The 22166-nt window shown below is 48.5% G+C and overlaps 1 protein-coding gene across 11 annotated transcripts in view; it reads right to left on the bottom strand.

Annotated features, from left to right (window-relative positions):
• The window catches only part of BAHD1 (bromo adjacent homology domain containing 1), a 534426-nt gene that overhangs the window by 326750 nt on the left and 185510 nt on the right, over positions 1–22166 (bottom strand). The gene's annotated exons all lie outside the window — the stretch shown is intronic.

Here is a 22166-nt window from a genome sequence, read left to right as displayed (position 1 = left end):
CCAGGTCCGATGGACCGACCCCCAAATAACTCCTTCCCTTTATACAGCAATACTTCCATCTGCCGTATGGGATCTGTATCACCTGACCACTGTCGTGTCCCTGACATCTTCTGGGAGATATGGACAACGCACTTATCTTGATGCCAGAGAGCAAATATCCCTCTGTGCATCTCACATACATATATATAGAATGCATCCTATTAAATGCTCTACATGAATAAAATATTTTCAGTCAGGGAATCCGACCAAGCCAACCCAGCACTGCATCTCCAGGCTGATGGCGATCGCTGGTCGCAGTATAACCACCGTATGTGTGTATATACTTTTTAGGATATTTTTCCAGCTTCCTATCAGCTGGCTCCTTGAGGGCGGCCGTATCTGGAGACGGTAACGCCACTTGATAAGCGTGTGAGCGCCTTATCACCCTAAGGGGTGTTTCCCAACGTACCCTAATTTCTGGCGGGAAAGGGTATAACGCCAATATTTGCTATCGGGGTAACCCTACGCATCATCACACACTTCATTTTATTTTATCTGATTCAGGAAAAACTACAGGTAGTTTTTTCACTCCCACATAATACCCTTTCTTGTGGTACTTGTAGTATCAGAAACACGTAACACCTCCTTCATTGCCCTTAACGTGTGGCCCTAATGAGAAATACGTTTGTTTATTCACCGTCGACACTGTATTCAGTGTCCGTGTCTGTGTCTGTGTCGACCGACTGAGGTAAATGGGCGTTTTTTAAAACCCCTGACGGTGTTTCTGAGACGCCTGGACCGGTCCTAATAGATTGTCGGCCGTCTCATGTCGTCAACCGACCTTGCAGCGTGTTGACATTCTCACGTAATTCTCTAAATAAGCCATCCATTCCGGTGTCGACTCCCTAGAGAGTGACATCACCATTACAGGCAATTTCTCCGCCTCCTCACCAACATCGTCCTCATACATGTCGACACACACGTACCGACACACAGCACACACACCGGGAATGCTCTGACAGAGGACAGGACCCACTAGCCCTTTGGGGAGACAGAGGGAGAGTCTGCCAGCACACACCAAAAACGCTATAATTATATAGGGACAACCTTATATAAGTGTTTCTCCCTTATAGCATCTTTTATATATATATAATATCGCCAAAATCAGTGCCCCCCCTCTCTGTTTTAACCCTGTTTCTGTAGTGCAGTGCAGGGGAGAGCCTGGGAGCCTTCTCTCCAGCTTTTCTGTGAGAGAAAATGGCGCTGTGTGCTGAGGAGATAGGCCCCGCCCCTTTTTCGGCGGGCTCGTCTCCCGCTATTTTTGAAGTTAGGCAGGGGTTAAATATCTCCATATAGCCTCTGTGGGCTATATGTGAGGTATTTTTTGCCTCTAATAAGGTTTTTATTTGCCTCTCAGAGCGCCCCCCCCAGCGCTCTGCACCCTCAGTGACTGTTGTGTGAAGTGTGCTGAGAGGAAAATGGCGCACAGCTGCAGTGCTGTGCGCTACCTTTAGAAGACTGCAGGAGTCTTCAGCCGCCGATTCTGGACCTCTTCTGTCTTCAGCATCTGCAAGGGGGCCGGCGGCGCGGCTCCGGTGACCATCCAGGCTGTACCTGTGATCGTCCCTCTGGAGCTTGATGTCCAGTAGCCAAGAAGCCAATCCATCCTGCACGCAGGTGAGTTGACTCCTTCTCCCCTCAGTCCCTCGCTGCAGTGATCCTGTTGCCAGCAGGAATCACTGTAACATAAAAAACCTAGCTAAACTTTCTCTAAGCAGCTCTTTAGGAGAGCCACCTAGATTGCACCCTTCTCGGCCGGGCACAAAAATCTAACTGGAGTCTGGAGGAGGGTCATAGGGGGAGGAGCCAGTGCACACCACCTGATCTGGTAAAAGCTTTACTTTTTTGTGCCCTGTCTCCTGCGGAGCCGCTATCCCCCCATGGTCCTTTCAGGAACCCCAGCATCCACTTAGGACGATAGAGAAATATCAGATATGGGGAACTACAAGACAAGGCACCCAAATCCGACACTCTTCTAGCAGAGGCAGTAGCCAGCAAGAACACCACCTTAAGGGAAAGCCACTTAAGGTCAGCTGAACCAAGGGGTTCAAACGGAGGCTCCTGCAACGCCTCCAAAACCACCGACAAGTCCCAAGGAGCCACAGGGGGGACATAGGGAGGCTGTATACGCAACACACCCTGAGTGAAAGTAAGAACATCAGGTAAGGTCGCAATTTTTCTCTGAAACCACACCGACAAGGCAGAAATATGAACCTTTAGGGAGGCCAGACGCAGGCCTAAATCTAGGCCCTGCTGCAGAAAAGCCAAAAGTTTGGCTGTACTAAGCTCGGAAGCGTCATAATTGTTAGAGGCGCACCAAACAAAGTAGGAATGCCAGACCCTATGGTAAATCCGAGCAGAAGCCGGTTTCCGGGCCCGTAACATAGTTTTAATGACCTCTTCAGAAAAACCCTTAGCCCTCAAGACGGAAGCTTCAAGAGCCATGCCGTCAAAGACAGCAGGGCTAGGTCCTGGTAGACACAGGGGCCCTGAACGAAAAGGTCTGGGCATTGTGGAAGTAGAATTGGACGCTCTGACGATAGGCCCTGCAGGTCTGAGAACCAGTGCCGTCTGGGCCACGCTGGAGCTATGAGAAGCAGAATTCCTTTTTCTTGCTTGAACTTCCGAATTACCCTGGGCAGGAGTGACACCGGAGGGAACACGTACGGCAGCTGAAACCTCCATGGCACCGCCAGTGCATCCATGATTGCTGCTTGAGGATCCCATGTCCTTGCTCCGAAGACCGGAACCTTGTGATTGTGTCGAGACGCCATCAGATCTACGTCTGGAAGACCCCACTTTTCCACTAGGAGTTGAAACACTTCTGGATGGAGGCACCACTCGCCAGCATGCACGTCCTGCCGACTGAGAAAGTCCGCTTCCCAATTCAGGACTCCCGGAATGAATATTGCCGATATGGCCGGTAGATGGCGTTCCGCCCAACGTAGAATCCGTGAGACTTTCTTCATTGCCAAACGGCTTTGAGTGCCATCTTGATGATTTATGTAAGCCACTGTGGTGGCGTTGTCCGACTGTACTTGAACAGGACGGTTCTGAATTAAATGCTGGGCCAGGTTCAATGCATTGAAGACCGCCCGCAATTCCAGAATGTTGATTGAGAGGAGAGATTCCTCCTTGGTCCACCGACCCTGAAGGGAGTGTTGCTCCAGCACCGCGCCCCAACCTCTTAGACTGGCATCTGTCATCAACAGGACCCAGTTGGATATCAAGAAGGGACGGCCCCTGCACAATTGTTGGTCCTAGAGCCACCAGAGCAGCGACAGATGGACCTCCGGAGTCAATGAGATCATTTGAGACCTGATCCGGTGAGGCAGGCCGTCCCACTTGGCTAGAATCAGCCTCTGGAGGGGGCGAGAATGGAATTGAGCATACTCCCATGTCGAATGCTGATACCATGAGGCCCAGCACCTGCATCGCCGAATGTATCGACACTTGCGGACTAGAAAGGAAGCAACAAATCCTGTCCTGAAGCTTCAGGAGCTTCTCCTGGCACAAGAACAACCTCTGGTTGTGAGTGTCCAATAGCGCTCCCAGATGCACCATGCTCTGAGCAGGGATCAGGGAGGATTTCTTCCAGTTGATGAGCCACCCATGGGCTTGTAGAAACCGGACCGTCATATCCAGATGACGAAGGAGAAGTTCTGGGGAATTTGCCAGGATTAACAAGTCGTCCAGATACGGCAGTATCCTGACCCCTTGACGGCGGAGTACCACCGTCAGCACCGCCATTACTTTGGTAAAGACTCGCGGAGCAGTTGTTAAACCAAAAGATAACGCCCGAAACTGGTAAAGGAGGTTGCCAATAGCAAACCTCAGGTATTGCTGATGTGACGCAGCTATAGGAATATGCAGGTAAGCATCCTGTATGTCCAGGGAGACCATGTAGTCCCCAGGTTCCAAGGCCAGAACTATAGAGCGAAGGGTTTCCATACGGAACTTGGAAACCTTCACAAACCTGTTCAATGCCTTGAGGTTGAGAATGGGCCGGGAGGACCCATTCGGTTTCGGGACTAGAAACAGCGGAGAATAGTACCCCCGGCCCCTCTGCGCAAGAGGCACCTGTACTACCACTCCTGTATCCAGGAGGGCCTGTACAACCGAATGCAGAGTGTTTGCCTTTGTCTGGTCCGACGGGACGTCTGTCTGGCAAAATCGATGAGGGGGTCGGTTTTTTAAGGCTATGGCGTAACCTCGAGTGACGACTTCCCATACCCAGGCATCTGAAGTGGTCTTCAACCATTCCTGGGTATACCCTAGAAGCCGGCCCCCCACCCTGGGATCCCCCAGGGGGATGCCTGCCCCGTCATGCGGCAGGCTTATCGGCCTTGGAAGCTGGCTGACGGGCCACCCAGGCTCTTTTGGGCTTCGGCTTACCAGGTTTGGAAGTGCGGGCCTGTTTGTGGTACACCTGACCTTTTGCTTTACCTGAAGGACGAAAGGGACGAAGGGAAGTACTTTTAGCCTTCGACACAGAAGGAGCGGTACTTGGCAGACAGGCAGTTTTGGCAGTAGCCAAATCAGCCAGTATCTTATTTAAGTCCTCCCCAAACAGAATATCTCCCTTGAAAGGGAGTACCTCCAGGGTTTTTCTAGAATTCAGATCCACAGACCAGGATCTCAGCCACAATATCTGGCAAGCCAGGACTGACATAGTAGAGGCCTTGGCTGCTAGGATACCGGCATCAGAAGCCGCCTCTTTAATATAGCGAGAAGCTGTGACAATATATGACAAGCATTGTCTAGCATGGTCAGAGGAGATTTCAGCTTCTAACTCCAAGAACAATGCTTCAATAGCCTCTGCAGCCCATGTAGCTGCAATAGTGGGCCTTTGTGCAGCACCCGTGATGGTGTAAATTGCTTTCAGAAAACCCTCCACACGTTTATCTGTAGGCTCTTTTAGAGACGCAACAGTAGTGACCGGCAGAGCTGAGGAAACCACCATCCTAGCCACATGTGAGTCCACTGGAGGAGGCGTTTCCCAATTCTTAGACAGCTCTGGAGCGAGGGGATAGCGAGCCAGTATCTTCTTTTGAGGCACAAACTTCATACCCGGGTTTTCCCAGGGTTCCTGACGTATATCCACTAAGTGGTCAGAGTGAGGCAAAACTTGTTTAACCACCTTCTGACGCTTGAACCTATCAGGTTTCATAGGAGGGACGGATGGCTCGGGATCATCCGTAATCTGTAGAATTAATTTAATAGCCTCCAAAAGATCAGGAACATCCACATGTGAACTACCCTCCCCATCAGCCGTATCTGAGTCAGAACCTGTGGGGTCAGTGTAAGTGCCATCTTCATCAGACGAGATGTCAGTGACAGCAGTGGATTGTGAGGAGACAAGCGCTCGCTTAGAGAACCCCTTGGACTTAGGCGAGCGATGGTCAGACTTTTTAGTAGTCAGGGACTGGTTCAACTTCTTTAATTGAGCAGATAAATCGTCCGCCTACGGCGGGTTAGCTCGAGGGACCACATACGGTTGTACCGGCATTGGGGGTCCCATAGGGGGTGTTAGTTTATGAACTAGCGTATGTAGAAGCGTGGAAAAAGCGGCCCACGGTGGGTCATTATGTGCCTCCGTTGCCACAGTCCCACTGGGGGGGGCCAGAACCAGAGCCCACAGCTGCTATATTCCCCTCATAGGGATCTGTGGCTTCAGCAACACCGGCAGTGTGTTCAGCCCCAGAACCGATACCCTCAGAAGCAGACATGATATAACTTGCAGTATCAGGTAACACAGTACAATTGGCAGCAGCACAATACCTCTTACCCAAACCCCTGCACAGTGTAGTCAGCACTAGCAGAGATAAAGGAGAGATATGGTGACTAAATCACAGAGAAAAATACATAATAAAGTATATCTTTGTGAAAATCCTATATAAATATAAAACCTGACGGACCAAGCCCCCTCAGGTTATTAGAATATAGGGATAGCAAGTTGAGTGAAAGACACGAAATGGACACCACTCAGCTATCAAATGCACACACAGATTGTCACAGTTTGTACAATGCAGAGGTTATTACTAACAATAATACTGCACTGGACTAGCTTATATTATATATATATATATATATATATATATATATATATATATATATATATATATATCTATATAGTAACTAGATATAACACTACACAGTAAGAACAGGATGTATATCACAGGGTAACTGTACTAGAAAACCCTAACTAAATGCACTCTTCCTTAACTATCACTGTCTAAAAAGGCAGGTAGAATACTTAAGTGTCATGTAAAGGCACAGCGCTGACAACCAGGCGGCTTTACACAGGAGGATTTGCCCAAGCAGTCCCAGGAACAGTGAAGCTGAGGGATAATGGCGCCCAGACACCGACAGGGAGTGAGGGAGAGACAGATATGCAGCTCCAGGGCGGGAACATTAGCGGGAAATGGCGCCCTGGGGCTAGGGGAGGGGCTTCAGGTCTAAGCCTTATCCCCCTGCTGGCAAAACCACCGGGTACTGTGGGCTTTATTAAACTGGTTTAGAGAGAAAACCTGACCTGTGCCCATGCCCTGGTGATCTAGTGGGATCGCCTGTACAGCCAGTGTCCACCGCCAGCGCGCGCGACCCGCCTCCCACTGACAGCGCCGGATCGCGGTAAAGACCAAGGACCCACTCACCACCTCCCGAATCGCGGCCACGCGATCCCGGAGAGCCCCCGTCGTGTATGCCTGACGTGAAGAAAACCGCAGCCTCCTGCTGTAGTTACCCGGCAACCAGGGCTCGGAAGTGTACAGCGCCACTGGGGAGAGCTGGAGCTGCAGCAGTGAATGTCTTCTGACATTTACCACCGCTGCTGCCCTTGAAGTCTTCACTTTTTCTTCATAAAAAAGCTCTTCTTAGGGCTGCCTGGAGCAGCCCCTCTGTTAAGTGCCTGCTTACTGCAGCACCAACTACAAAACTGAGCTCCTGTGCAGGGAGGCGGGGTTATAGAGGAGACGGCGCTGTGCTTTCTGGGAACAGTCAAAGCTTTGAGCCTGTTGGTGCCTCGGATCAAGATCCTACTCTACACCCCATTGTCCATCCTTGTGGAGCCCTGTGTACCCCGCAGCAGAAACATAATTTCTGCCATTACCTTGGTGAACACCCTGGGTGTCGTGGAGAGGCCAAATGGCAGGGCCTGGAACTGGCAGTAACAGTACTGTAACACTAACCGTAGATAAGCCTGGTAAGGCGGACAGATTGGAACATGAAGGTATGCATCCTTTACGCCCAGAAACACCAGGAACTCCCCTTCCTCCAGACCTAAGATCACTGCTCTCAGAGACTCCATCTTGAGTTTGAACACCCGTAAGTACGGGTTCAGTACCATATATTGAATGCATATGTCTTATAACTTTAGCAGTAAAGTATTCTAATGACTTGCTTATGACACCCCATAGAATATATTATGTTTAGTACCTTGGATATTGTAGTTTATTTACTAAAATCTCTGATAAATGTTATGGCATTTATGTGCAGTCTAGTTAGCACAGTTGGTAGAGTGTTGATCATGCACTATCAATGTAAACCTCACATAGGTTTGAATCCCATGTAAGTTTGTTTTTATTTTACTAGTCTGCATTGTGGTTTGTGGCTCTACACCATGTAATGCATATGTCTTTTAACAACAGTGCTACCAAGCACTGGAAAATGGACAAAAAAAACCTGTCGTTTATACAAATTGGATAAATCATGGACAGGTTTTATCCATTTTCCAGTGCTTGGTAGCAAATGGTTGATTGTCAGTTGCTCTCATCCATTACCAGGTTTTCATTCCAACCACAGATTATCTGCCAGATAATTGTGTAGTGTATGCCCAGCTTTAATTTGTATATTTTAACCCAGCATTACACTATATTAAAATGGTTTGCAAACTGATAATAAGAATTTACTCACCGGTAATTCTATTTCTCGTAGTCCGTAGTGGATGCTGGGAACTCCGTAAGGACCATGGGGAATAGCGGGCTCCGAAGGAGGCTGGGCACTCTAGAAAGATTTATGACTACCTGGTGTGCACTGGCTCCTCCCACTATGACCCTCCTCCAAGCCTCAGTTAGGACACTGTGCCCGGACGAGCTGACATAATAAGGAAGGATTTAGAATCCCGGGTAAGACTCTTACCAGCCACACCAATCACACCGTACAACTCGAGATACTATATCCAGTTTGACAGTATGAAAAACAACTTAGCCTCTCAACAGATGGCTCAACAATAACCCTTTAGTTAACAATAACTATTTACAAGTATTGCAGACAATCCGCACTTGGGATGGGCGCCCAGCATCCACTACGGACTACGAGAAATAGAATTACCGGTGAGTAAATTCTTATTTTCTCTGACGTCCTAGTGGATGCTGGGAACTTCGTAAGGACCATAGGGATTATACCAAAGCTCCCAAACGGGCGGGAGAGTGCGGATGACTCTGTAGCACCGAATGAGAGAACTCCAGGTCCTCCTCAGCCAGGGTATCAAATTTGTAGAATTTTGCAAACGTGTTTGCCCCTGACCAAGTAGCTGCTCGGCAAAGTTGTAAAGCCGAGACCCCTCAGGCAGCCGCCCAAGATGAGCCCACCTTCCTTGTGGAATGGGCATTTACAGATTTTGGCTGTGGTATGCCTGCCACAGAATGTGCAAGCTGAATTGTACTACAAATCCAGCGAGCAATAGACTGCTTAGAAGCAGGAGCACCCAGCTTGTTGGGTGCATACAGGATAAACAGCGAGTCAGATTTTCTGACTCCAGCCGTCCTGGAAACATATATTTTCAGGGCCCTGACAACGTCTAGCAACTTGGAGTCCTCCAATTCACTAGTAGCCGCCGGCACCACAATAGGCTGGTTCAGGTGAAACGCTGACACCACCTTAGGGAGAAATTGGGGACGAGTCCTCAACTCTGCCCTATCCATATGGAAAATCAGATAAGGGCTTTTACATGATAAAGCCGCCAATTCTGACACTCGCCTGGCTGAAGCCAAGGCTAATAACATGACCACTTTCCACGTGAGATATTTCAGATCCACGGTTTTTAGTGGCTCAAACTAATATGATTTTAAGAAACTCAACATCACGCTGAGATCCCAAGGTGCCACAGGAGGCACAAATGGGGGCTGAATATGCAGCACTCCTTTCACAAATGTCTGAACTTCAGGTACTGAAGCTAGTTCTTTTTGAAAGAAAATCGACAGAGCCGAGATCTGTACTTTAATGGAGCCTAGTTTTAGGCCCATATCCACTCCTGCTTGCAGGAAATGCAGAAATCGACCTAGTTGAAATTCCTCTGTTGGGGCCTTATTGGCCTCGCACCATGCAACATATTTCCGCCATATGCGGTGATAATGCGTTGCCGTAACATCTTTCCTGGCCTTAATAAGCGTAGGAATTACTTCTTCCGGAATACCCTTTTCCTTTAGGATCCGGTGTTCAACCGCCATGCCGTCAAACGCAGCCGCGGTAAGTCTTGGAACAGACAGGGCCCCTGCTGTAACAGGTCCTGTCTGAGCGGTAGAGGCCACGGGTCCTCTGAGAGCATCTCTTGAAGTTCCGGGTACCACGCTCGTCTTGGCCAATCCGGAACCACGAGAATCGTGTTTACTCCTCGCTTTCTTATTATTCTCAATACCTTTGGAATGAGAGGCAGAGGAGGGAACACATAAACCGACTGGTACACCCACGGTGTCACTAGAGCGTCCACAGCTATCGCCTGAGGGTCCCTTGACCTGGCGCAATATCTTTTTAACTTTTTGTTGAGACGGGACGCCATCATGTCCACCTGTGGTTTTTCCCAACGGTTTACCAGCATCTGGAAGACTTCTGGGTGAAGTCCCCACTCTCCCGGGTGGAGGTCGTGTCTGCTGAGGAAGTCTGCTTCCCAGTTGTCCACTCCCGGAATGAACACTGCTGACAGTGCTAGTACATGATTCTCCGCCCATCGGAGAATTCTTGTGGCTTCTGCCATCGCCATCCTGCTTCTTGTGCCGCCCTGTCAATTTACATGAGCGACTGCCGTGATGTTGTCTGACTGGATCAGCACCGGCTGGTGTAGGAGCAGGGATCTTGCTTGACTTAGGGCATTGTAGATGGCCCTCAGTTCCAGAATATTTATGTGAAGGGAAGTCTCCTGACTCGACCATAGTCCTTGAAAGTTTCTTCCCTGTATGACTGCCCCCCAGCCTCGAAGGCTGGCATCCGTGGTCACCAGGACCCAGTCCTGTATGCCGAACCTGCGGCCCTCTTGAAGATGGGCACTCTGCAGCCACCACAGTAGAGACACCCTGGTTCTTGGAGACAGGGTTATTAAGCGATGCATCTGAAGATGCGATCCGGACCACTGGTCCAACAGGTCCCACTGAAAGATTCTGGCATGGAACCTGCCGAAGGGAATTGCTTCGTAAGAAGCCACCATCTTTCCCAGGACCCGTGTGCAGCGATGCACTGATACCTGTTTTGGTTTCAGGAGGTCTCTGACTAGAGATGACAACTCCCTGGCTTTCTCCTCCGGGAGAAACACTTTCTTCTGGACTGTATCCAGAATCATACCCAGGAACAGTAGCCGTGTCGTCGGAACCAGCTGTGACTTTGGGATATTCAGAATCCAGCCGTGCTGGTGCAGCACCTCCTGAGATAGTGCTACTCCCACCAACAACTGTTCCTTGGACCTCGCTTTTATTAGGAGATCGTCCAAGTACGGGATAATTAAAACTCCCTTTTTTCGAAGGAGTATCATCATTTCCGCCATAACCTTGGTAAATCCCCTCGGTGCCGTGGACAGGCCAAACGGCAGCGTCTGGAATTGGTAATGGCAATCCTGTACCACAAATCTGAGGTACTCCTGGTGAGGATGGTAAATGGGGACATGCAAGTAAGCATCCTTGATGTCCAGGGATACCATGTAATCCCCCTCGTCCAGGCTTGCAATAACCGCCCTGAGCGATTCCATCTTGAACTTGAATTTTTTTATGTACGTGTTCAAGGATTTTAAATTTAAAATGGGTCTCACCGAACCGTCCGGTTTCGGTACCACAAATAGTGTGGAATAATAACCCCGGCCTTGTTGAAGTAGGGGTACCTTGATTATCACCTGCTGGGAATACAGCTTGTGAATTGCCGCTAGCACCGCCTCCCTGTCTGAGGGAGCAATCGGCAAGGCAGATTTTAGGAACCGGTGGGGTGGGGACGCCTCGAATTCCAGTTTGTACCCCTGAGATACTATTTGCAGGATCCAGGGATCCACCTGTGAGCGAGCCCACTGATCGCTGAAATTCTTGAGGCGACCCCCCACCGTACCTGGCTCCGCCTGTGGAGCCCCACCGTCATGCGGCGGACTTGGAAGAAGAAGCGGGGGAGGACTTTTGCTCCTGGGAACCTGCTGTTTGTTGCAGCCTTTTTCCCCTACCTCTGCCTCTGGACAGAAAGGACCCGCCTTTTCCACGCCTGTTTTTCTGGGTCCGAAAGGACTGAACCTGATAAAACGGCGCCTTCTTAGGCTGTGAGGGGACATGGGGTAAAAATGCTGACTTCCCAGACGTTGCTGTGGAAACTAGGTCCGAGAGACCATCCCCGAATAACTCCTCACCCTTATATGGCAACACTTCCATGTGCTTTTTAGAATCTGCATCTCCTGTCCACTGGCGAGTCCATAAGCCTCTCCTAGCAGAAATGGACAATGCACTTACTTTAGATGCCAGTCGGCAGATTTCCCTCTGTGCATCTCTCATATATAAGACTGAGTCTTTTATATGGTCTATGGTTAACAGGATCGTGTCTCTGTCTAATGTGTCAATATTTTCTGACAGTTTATATGACCACGCAGCGGCAGCACTGCACATCCAAGCAGACGCAATAGCTGGCCTAAGTATAATGCCTGAGTGTGTATATACAGACTTCAGGATCGCCTCCTGCTTTCTATCAGCAGGTTCCTTGAGGGCGGCCGTATCCGGAGACGGTAGTGCCACCTTTTTAGACAAACGTGTGAGCGCTTTATCCACCCTGGGGGGTGTTTCCCAACGTGACCTATCCTCTGGCGGGAAAGGGAACGCCATTAGTACCTTCTTAGGAATTACCAATTTTTTATCAGGGAAAGCCCACGCTTCTTCACACACTTCATTTTATTCATCTGATGGGGGAAAAAATAAGAATTTACTTACCGATAATTCTATTTCTCAGAGTCCGTAGTGGATGCTGGGGTTCCTGAAAGGACCATGGGGAATAGCGGCTCCGCAGGAGACAGGGCACAAAAAGTAAAGCTTTAGGATCAGGTGGTGTGCACTGGCTCCTCCCCCTATGACCCTCCTCCAAGCCTCAGTTAGGTACTGTGCCCGGACGAGCGTACACAATAAGGAAGGATTTATGAATCCCGGGTAAGACTCATACCAGCCACACCAATCACACTGTACAACCTGTGATCTGAACCCAGTTAACAGTATGATAACAGCGGAGCCTCTGAAAAGATGGCTCACAACAATAATAACCCGATTTTTGTAACTATGTACAAGTAATGCAGATAATCCGCACTTGGGATGGGCGCCCAGCATCCACTACGGACTCCGAGAAATAGAATTATCGGTAAGTAAATTCTTATTTTCTCTATCGTCCTAGTGGATGCTGGGGTTCCTGAAAGGACCATGGGGATTATACCAAAGCTCCCAAACGGGCGGGAGAGTGCGGATGACTCTGCAGCACCGAATGAGAGAACTCCAGGTCCTCCTTAGCCAGGGTATCAAATTTGTAGGATTTTACAAACGTGTTTGCCCCTGACTAAATAGCCGCTCGGCAAAGTTGTAAAGCCGAGACCCCTCGGGCAGCCGCCCAAGATGAGCCCACCTTCCTTGTGGAATGGCATTTACATATTTTGGCTGTGGCAGGCCTGCCACAGAATGTGCAAGCTGAATTGTATTACACATCCAACTAGCAAAAGTCTGCTTAAAAGCAACAGCACCCAGTTTGTTGGGTGCATACAGGATAACAGCAAGTCAGTTTTCCTGACTCCAGCCGTCCTGGAACCTATATTTTCAGGGCCCTGACCACATCTAGCAACTTGGAGTCCTCCAAGTCCCTAGTAGGCGCAAGACACCACAATAAGCTGGTTCAGGTGAAACACTGACACCACCTTAGGGAGAGAACTGGGGACGAGTCCGCAGCTCTGCCCTGTCCGAATGGACAAACAGATATGGGCTTTTTTGAGAAAAAAACCACCAATTTGACACTCGCCTGGTCCAGGCCAGGGCCAAGAGCATGTTCACTTTTCATGTGAGATGCTTCAAATCCACAGATTTGACTGGTTTTAAACCAATGTGTTTTGAGGAATCCCAGAACTACGTTGAGATCCCACAGTGCCACTGGAGGCACAAAAGGGGGTTGTATATGCAATACTCCCTTGACAAACTTCTGGACTTCAGGAACTGAAGCCAATTCTTTCTGGAAGAAAAATCGACAGGGCCGAAATTTGAACCTTAATGGACCCCAATTTGAGGCCCATAGACACTCCTGTTTGCAAGAAATGCAGGAATCGACAGAGTTGAAATTTCTTCGTGGGGCCTTCCTGGCCTCACACCACGCAACATATTTTCGCCACATGTGGTGATAATGTTGTGCGGTCACCTCCTTTCTGGCTTTGACCAGGGTAGGAATGACCTCTTCCTGAATGCCTTTTCCCTTAGGATCCGGCGTTCCACCGCCATGCCGTCAAACGCAGCTGCGTTAAGTCTTGGAACAGACATGGTACTTGCTGAAACAAGTCCCTTCTTAGCGGCAGAGGCCATAAGTCCTCTGTGAGCATCTCTTGAAGTTCCGGGTACCAAGTCCTTCTTGGCCAATCCGGAGCCATGAGTATAGTTCTTACTCCTCTACGTCTTATAATTCTCAGTACCTTAGGTATGAAAAGCAGAGGATGGAACACATACACCGACTGGTACACCCACGGTGTTACCAGAACGTCCACAGCTATTGCCTGAGGGTCTCTTAACCTGGCGCAATACCTGTCCCGTTTTTTTGTTCAGACGGGACGCCCTCATGTCCACCTTTGGTAATTCCCAACGGTTTACAATTATGTGGAAAACTTCCCCATGAAGTTCCCACTCTGCCGGGTGGAGGTCGTGCCTACTGAGGAAGTCTGCTTCCCAGTTTCCATTCCCGGAATGAAACACTGCTGACAGTGCTATCACATGATTTTCCGCCCAGCGAAAAGTCCTTGCAGTTTTTGCCACTGCCCTCCTGCTTCTTGTGCCGCCCTGTCTATTTACGTGGGCGACTGCCGTGATGTTTTATCCCACTGGATCAATACCGGCTGACCTTGAAGCAGAGGTCTTGCTAAGCTTAGAGCATTATAAATTTACCCTTAGCTATATTTATGTGGAGAAAAATCTCCAGACTTGATCACACTCCCTGGAAATTTTTTCCTTGTGTGACTGCTCCCCAGCCTCTCGGGCTGGCCTCCGTGGTCACCAACATCCAAAACTGAATGCCGAATCTGCGGCCCTCTAGAAGATGAGCACTCTGTAACCACCACAGGAGAGACACCCTTGTCCTTGGATATAGGGTTATCCGCTGATGCATCTGAAGATGCGATCCGGACCATTTGTCCAGCAGATCCCACTGAAAAGTTCTTGCATGAAATCTGCCGACTGGAATTGCTTCGAAGGAAGTCACCATTTTTTTACCATGGCCCTTGTGCAATGATGCACTGATTTTAGGAGGTTCCTGACTAGCTCGGATAACTCCCTGGCTTTCTCTTCCGGGAGAAACACCTTTTTCTGGACTGTGTCCAGAATCATCCCTAAGCACAGGAGACTTGTTGTCGGGATCAGCTGCGATTTTGGAATATTTAGAATCCACCCCAGCTGTTGTAACAGTATCCGAGATAGTGCTACTCCGACCTCCAACTGTTCCCTGGACTTTGCCCTTATCAGGAGATCGTCCAAGTAAGGGATAATTAAGACGCCTTTTCTTCGAAGAAGAACCATCATTTCGGCTATTACCTTGGTAAAGACCCGGGGTGCCGTAGACAATCCAAACGGCAGCGTCTGAAACTGATAGTGACAGTTCTGTACCACGAACCTGAGGTACCCTTAGTGATAAGGGCAAATTTGGGACATGGAGGTAAGCATCCCTGATGTCTCGGGACACCAGATAGTCCCCTTCTTCCCGGCTCGTTATCACTGCTCTGAGTGACTCCATCTTGATTTGAACCTTTGTAAGTGTTCAAATTTTTTAAGATTTAGAATAGGTCTCACCTAGCCTTCTGGCTTCAGTACCACAATATAGTGTGGAATAATACCCCCTTTTCTTGTTGTAGGAGGGGTAATTTAATTATCACCTGCTGGGAATACAGCTCGTGAATTTTTTCCCATACTGCCTCCTTGTCGGAGGGAGACCTTGGTAAAGCAGACTTCAGGAGCCTGCGCAGGGGAAACGTCTCGACATTCCAAACTGTACCCCTGGGATACTACTTGTAGGATCCAGGGGTCCTGTACGGTCTCAGCGTCATGCTGAGAGCTTGTCAGAAGCGGTGGAACGCTTCTGTTCCTGGGAATGGGCTGCCTGCTGCAGTCTTCTTCCCTTTCCTCTATCCCTGGGCAGATATGACTCTTATAGGGACGAAAGGACTGAAGCTGAAAAGACGGTGTCTTTTTCTGCAGAGATGTGACTTAGGGTAAAAACGGTGGATTTTCCAGCAGTTGCCGTGGCCACCAGGTCCGATGGACCGACCCCAAATAACTCCTCTTCCTTTATACGGCAATACACCTTTGTGCCGTTTGGAATCTGCATCACCTGACGACTGTCGTGTCCATAAACATCTTCTGGCAGATATGGACATCGCACTTACTCTTGATGCCAGAGTGCAAATATCCCTCTGTGCATCTCGCATATATAGAAATACATCCTTTAAATGCTCTATAGTCAATAAAATACTGTCCCTGTCAAGGGTATCAATATTTTTAGTCAGGGAATCCGACCAAGCCACCCCAGCTCTGCACATCCAGGCTGAGGCGATCGCTGGTCGCAGTATAACACCAGTATGTGTGTATATACTTTTTATGATATTTTTCCAGCCTCCTGTCAGCTGGCTCCTTGAGGACGGCCCTATCTATAGACGGTACCGCCACTTGTTCTGATAAGCGTGTGAGCGCCTTATCCACCCTAAGGGGTGTTTCCCAACGCGCCCTAACTTCTGGCGGGAAAGGGTATACCGCCCATATTTTCTATCGGGGGGAACCCACGCATCATCACACACTTCATTTAATTTATCTGATTCAGGAAAAACTACGGTAGTTTTTTCACATCCCACATAATACCCTCTTTTGTGGTACTTGTAGTATCAGAAATATGTAACACCTCCTTCTTTGCCCTTAACGTGTGGCCCTAATAAGGAATACGTTTGTTTATTCACCGTCGACACTGGATTCAGTGTCCCTGTCTGTGTCTGTGTCGACCGACTAAAGTAAACGGGCGTTTTAAAACCCCTGACGGTGTTTTTGAGACGTCTGGACCGGTACTAATTGTTTGTCGGCCGTCTCATGTCGTCAACCGACCTTGGCGCGTGTTGACATTATCACGTAATTCCCTAAATAAGCCATCCATTCCGGTGTCGACTCCCTAGAGAGTGACATCACCATTACAGGCAATTGCTCCGCCTCCTCACCAACATCGTCCTCATACATGTCGACACACACGTACCGACACACAGCACACACACAGGGAATGCTCTGATAGAGGACAGGACCTACTAGCCCTTTGGAGAGACAGAGGGAGAGTTTGCCAGCACACACCAAAAACGCTATAATTATATAGGGACAACCTTATATAAGTGTTTTCCCTTATAGCATCTTTATTATATATTTCTAACGCCAAATTAGTGCCCCCCCTCTCTGTTTTAACCCTGTTTCTGTAGTGCAGTGCAGGGGAGAGCCTGGGAGCCTTCCCTCCATCCTTTCTGTGAGGGAAAATGGCGCTGTGTGCTGAGGAGATAGGCCCCGCCCCTTTTTCGGCGGCCTCGTCTCCCGCTCTTAACGGATTCTGGCAGGGGTTAAATATCTCCATATAGCCCCCGGAGGCTATATGTGAGGTATTTTTAGCCAAAAAAGGTTTTCATTTGCCTCCCAGGGCGCCCCCCTCCCAGCGCCCTGCACCCTCAGTGACTGCCGTGTGAAGTGTGCTGAGAGGAAAATGGCGCACAGCTGCAGTGCTGTGCGCTACCTTAAGAAGACTGAGGAGTCTTCTGCCGCCGATTCTGGACCTCTTCTCGTTTCAGCATCTGCAAGGGGGCCGGCGGCGAGGCTCCGGTGACCATCCAGGCTGTACCTGTGATCGTCCCTCTGGAGCTAATGTCCAGTAGCCAAGAAGCCAATCCATCCTGCACGCAGGTGAGTTCACTTCTTCTCCCCTAAGTCCCTCGTTGCAGTGATCCTGTTGCCAGCAGGACTCACTGTAAAATAAAAAACCTAAGCTAAACTTTTCTAAGCAGCTCTTTAGGAGAGCCACCTAGATTGCACCCTTCTCGGCCGGGCACAAAAATCTAACTGAGGCTTGGAGGAGGGTCATAGGGGGAGGAGCCAGTGCACACCACCTGATCCTAAAGCTTTACTTTTTGTGCCCTGTCTCCTGCGGAGCCGCTATTCCCCATGGTCCTTTCAGGAACCCCAGCATCCACTAGGACGATAGAGAAACTACGGGTAGTTTTTTCTCTCCAAACATAATACCCTTTTTAGTGGTACCTGTAGTTATATCAGAAATGTGTAACACCTCTTTCATTGCCTCAATCATGCAGTGAATGGCCTTAGTGGGCATCAGGTTAGACTCATCGTCGTCGACACTGGTGTCAGTATCAGTGTCGACATCTGGGTCTGCTTGCGGTAGCGGGCGTTTTAGAGCCCCTGACGACCCATGCGACACCTGGGCAGGCACGAGCTGAGAAGTCGGCTGTCCCACATTTGGCATGTCGTCAATTTTCTTGTGTAAGGAGTCTATACGTGCACTCATTACTTTCCATAAGCTCATCCACTCAGGTGTCTGCCCCGCAGGGGGTGACATCCCTTCTAAAGGCATCTGCTCCGCCTCCACATCATTATCCTCATCAAACATGTCGACACAGCCGTACCGACACACCGCACACACACAAGGAATGCTCCGAATGAGGACAGGACCCACAAAAGCCCTTTGGGGGGACAGAGTGAGAGTATGCCAGCACACACCAGAGCGCTATATAATGCAGGGACTAACTGAGTTATGTCCCCTATAGCTGCTTTTTCTATATATTATATACTGCGCCTAAATTTAGTGCCCCCCCTCTCTGTTTTTACCCTGTTCTGTAGTGTAGACTGCAGGGGAGAGCCAGGGAGCTTCCTTCCAGCGGATCTGTGAAGGAGAAATGGCGCCAGTGTGCTGTGAGATAGCTCCGCCCCTTTTCCGCTGACAATTCTCCCGCTTTTTTCCATATTCTGGCAGGGGTATTTTCCACATATATAGCCTCTGGGACTATATATTGTGGAATTTTTGCCAGCCAAGATGTTATTATTGCTTCTCAGGGCGCCCCCCCCCAGCGCCCTGCACCCTCAGTGACCGGAGTATGAAGTGTGTATGAGGAGCAATGGCGCACAGCTGCAGTGCTGTGCGCTACCTTGGTGAAGACTGATGTCTTCTGCCGCCGTTTTTCCGGACCTCTTCTTGCTTCTGGTTCTGTAAGGGGGACGGCGGCGCGGCTCCGGGACCGAACACCAAGGACTGGGCCTGCGGTCGATCCCTCTGGAGCTAATGGTGTCCAGTAGCCTAAGAAGCCCAATCCGGCTGCAAGCAGGCGAGTTCGCTTCTTCTCCCCTTAGTCCCTCGCTGCAGTGAGCCTGTTGCCAGCAGGTCTCACTGAAAATAAAAAACCTAAATCTATACTTTCTTTCTAAGGGCTCAGGAGAGCCCCTAGTGTGCATCCAACCTCGGCCGGGCACAAAATCTAACTGAGGCTTGGAGGAGGGTCATAGTGGGAGGAGCCAGTGCACACCAGGTAGTCATAAATCTTTCTAGAGTGCCCAGCCTCCTTCGGAGCCCGCTATTCCCCATGGTCCTTACGGAGTTCCCAGCATCCACTAGGACGTCAGAGAAAATAGATTTAACTATAGAAATCGATCAAAGTGGTAAGTGCTGGGACAGTATGCAGCAAATTACATGCATGCCTAGAAAATATAAGCATCAACTAAATCTTTGTTTTGATCATTAACATGACCTATATTTCTTTCAAACTTGGGAAGAACAAAGTAGGTGAAAACTGACCTGACCAATAAACCTTTTCTTTATACATGGCTCTGCATATGTCACACCCTACCCAGGGAATTGTTAGAATGTAAAACTACTGAATAATGTATACGTTTATGTAGTACCATAAAAACGTATGTTCGGTTTCAAACATGACAATATCAAATGCAGAAAAACGTGAGGGCAAAAAGCACACATAGCTGAAAAAGGGGGAGCCTGTAATTGCCAACAGGAGACACAACTTACAGCATTATTTATTATTACCAGTAATTTTTATAGCACACACATATTCAGCAGCGCATTACAGAGAAAATTTGGCCATTCACATCAGAGCTTACAATATATATTCTTTATCACATGTGCACACACACTAGAGTTAATTTTGTTGGGATCCAATTAACCTACCAGTGTATTTTTGGATTGTGGGAGGAAACCGGAGTACCTGGAGGAACCCACGCAAGTACGGGAGAATATACAAACTCCACACAGTAAGGGCCATGGTGGGAACTGAACCCATGACCTCAGTGCTGTGAGGCAGTAATGCTAACCATTACAGCATACATACTTGGCCAAATATATGGCAATATTACAGTATTACTGCCATTATTCCGAATAATCCTATTATACGTATTTTTCACATACTGTACACCACAAAATGTAGTTAAACTTTAGAAGTCATGTAAATAAAAAGTCAAATCAGTAAAACAAAAAACATTTTATGAACACAAAGCAAGACCCAGAAAAGATATGTATTCTATTATGAGAGGTATAATGGGCCCTACACACTTACAGATCTCACTGCACGATATAAACGTTCTTGTTCATTATTAAACGAGAACTCATTCATATCGTGCGCACTGTAGGCACCAACGATTAACGATGCGCGGCCCCGCGCTTGTTAATCGTTGGTGCGGGGTCGCTTATACATGCAGGCCGTCGCCCGTATATGCAGTCGGGCAGCTCGTCGGCGGATCGCCGAGTGTGTAGCCCCCATAGGAAGGATACCACCAATCATAATGGTCACCGATATCACAACAGGGGCAAACCAACTTTCAAAGTTACAGAATAGTTAGGGGTAATATAATCATGCACTACACGTGTATATGAATACACAGTATATGCAGCAAACAAGTTATGCACGCTAACGTATCCAAAATGCTACACAACATAAAACACGGTTGTAGAGCGATCAACTATTATGAAAACTATAAGATAAAGGGTTAGGTTTACTATACATCCGTTTTTCAAAGGACGGATTTAGAATTTGACATAGAAACATAAAATTTGACGGAAGATAAGAACCACTAATTTAAAGTGACAACAGAAGTAAATGATAAACCAGCCATGTTTAGCATTTCTATTTTAAATCATGGTTTCGCATTTATTTGTTGCCGCTTTCAATCCATCCGTCAAAGACACTGATCAACAGCTTAGATTGTAGTAGATCAAGCCCAAAAGGTCTAACACAATGGGGTCGATTCTATTCGGCAACTTAAGAATAGCGCCGGGAATTAGCTCCCGACGCTATTCAATTCAGCTGCTAGTGACCCGCAATTGTCGGGAATTCTTCTCTCATCCCCGGGGGATGAGAAAAGAAACCCGACAAAAGTGCTGCCTCGCGGCCGGCGCGAGGCTGATTCTGTCGGGAATCAGTATCGCCGCGGGTAGTTAAGTCGGAGAATGCCCGTTCTCCCGACAAAAACTACCTGTTAAGTCGGCGAGAACGGGACATCGCCGACTTAACTGGAGCTGAATTGAATAGCGTCGGGAGCTAATTCCCGGCGCTATTCTTAAGTTGCCGGATAGAATCGACCCCAATAAATGCTACATACTGTACAACAAAAATGTCAGAAGGCACCAGCAATCCACCAGGACACAACTATAAATAAAAGACCATCTGCAAAACCTGTAAATGACCCCCCCCCGGTCACCCGTATCCGCCGTCGGGCAGCTCGGCGGCGGATCTATCAGTGTGTAGGACCCATATGGCTCAGTGTAAACAGGTAACATGGGTCGATCCGACCCAGGACCCGTTTACAGCATAGGAAGAGCCGGCGCTTGGAGATGATCTCATCTGCAAGCGCTGGGGCTGCACCTGTGTGCAGTGATGATGCTGACCCATTAAGAAGCCGAGCCCAGCCATAAATCATCCCTTATCTACCTTTATTTAGCCTTATGTTTCCACTTTATATCTTAATGATAAACTACATTATTAAAGAGTATTTACATGTCAAATATATGCCAGGTGAGCGTGTCATATACAGTAGTTCTTTGAGCAACTAGATTTAAAGAAGTTATCACAATAAAGATACAACTGAAATTCAGCACCATGGGGCAGATTTATTAAGCCTGGAGAAGTGATAAACCAGTGATAAGTGTAATGTGATAACGCACCAGACAATGATTACGGGTTTGAAAAATGACAGTTATAAGCTGACTGGCTGGTGCATTATCACCTTACACTTATCACTGCTTTATCCCTGCTCAAAGCTTAATACATCTGCCTCCATGTACATTACTCCAGCTACCTATTAGCATAGTGCAGTCGGAGGATGTTTGCAATCTGTATGGGTGCACAGTAGCCAGTCCTGTGGGCACAGGAGCAAAACCAATACTCGTGCTGGCACTAATCATGTATATGCATGGCCTATATGAGAGAGTAATGTAAGCAACCACAATCATTTAAAAAATTGGTTCCTAGTGATATGCATGGTAGCATATATGTGTATATTTTTCAAAGAAATCAGTGTTTGGGGAACTATTCAGCATAAGGATGCCATTGCCCCATCCCTCCGTATGATGTATATAGCACAGCTGTAGGTGAAGGTGCGTGTTGCCCAGCCAGCTGCTAGCAGTCCCTCCTATGGTGACAC

This window comes from Pseudophryne corroboree, chromosome 12 (genome assembly GCF_028390025.1).
Source record: "Pseudophryne corroboree isolate aPseCor3 chromosome 12, aPseCor3.hap2, whole genome shotgun sequence".
NCBI lineage: Eukaryota > Metazoa > Chordata > Amphibia > Anura > Myobatrachidae > Pseudophryne > Pseudophryne corroboree.
Note: the sequence above shows the minus strand (reverse complement) of the source record. Positions and strands in the feature narration are given on the sequence as shown.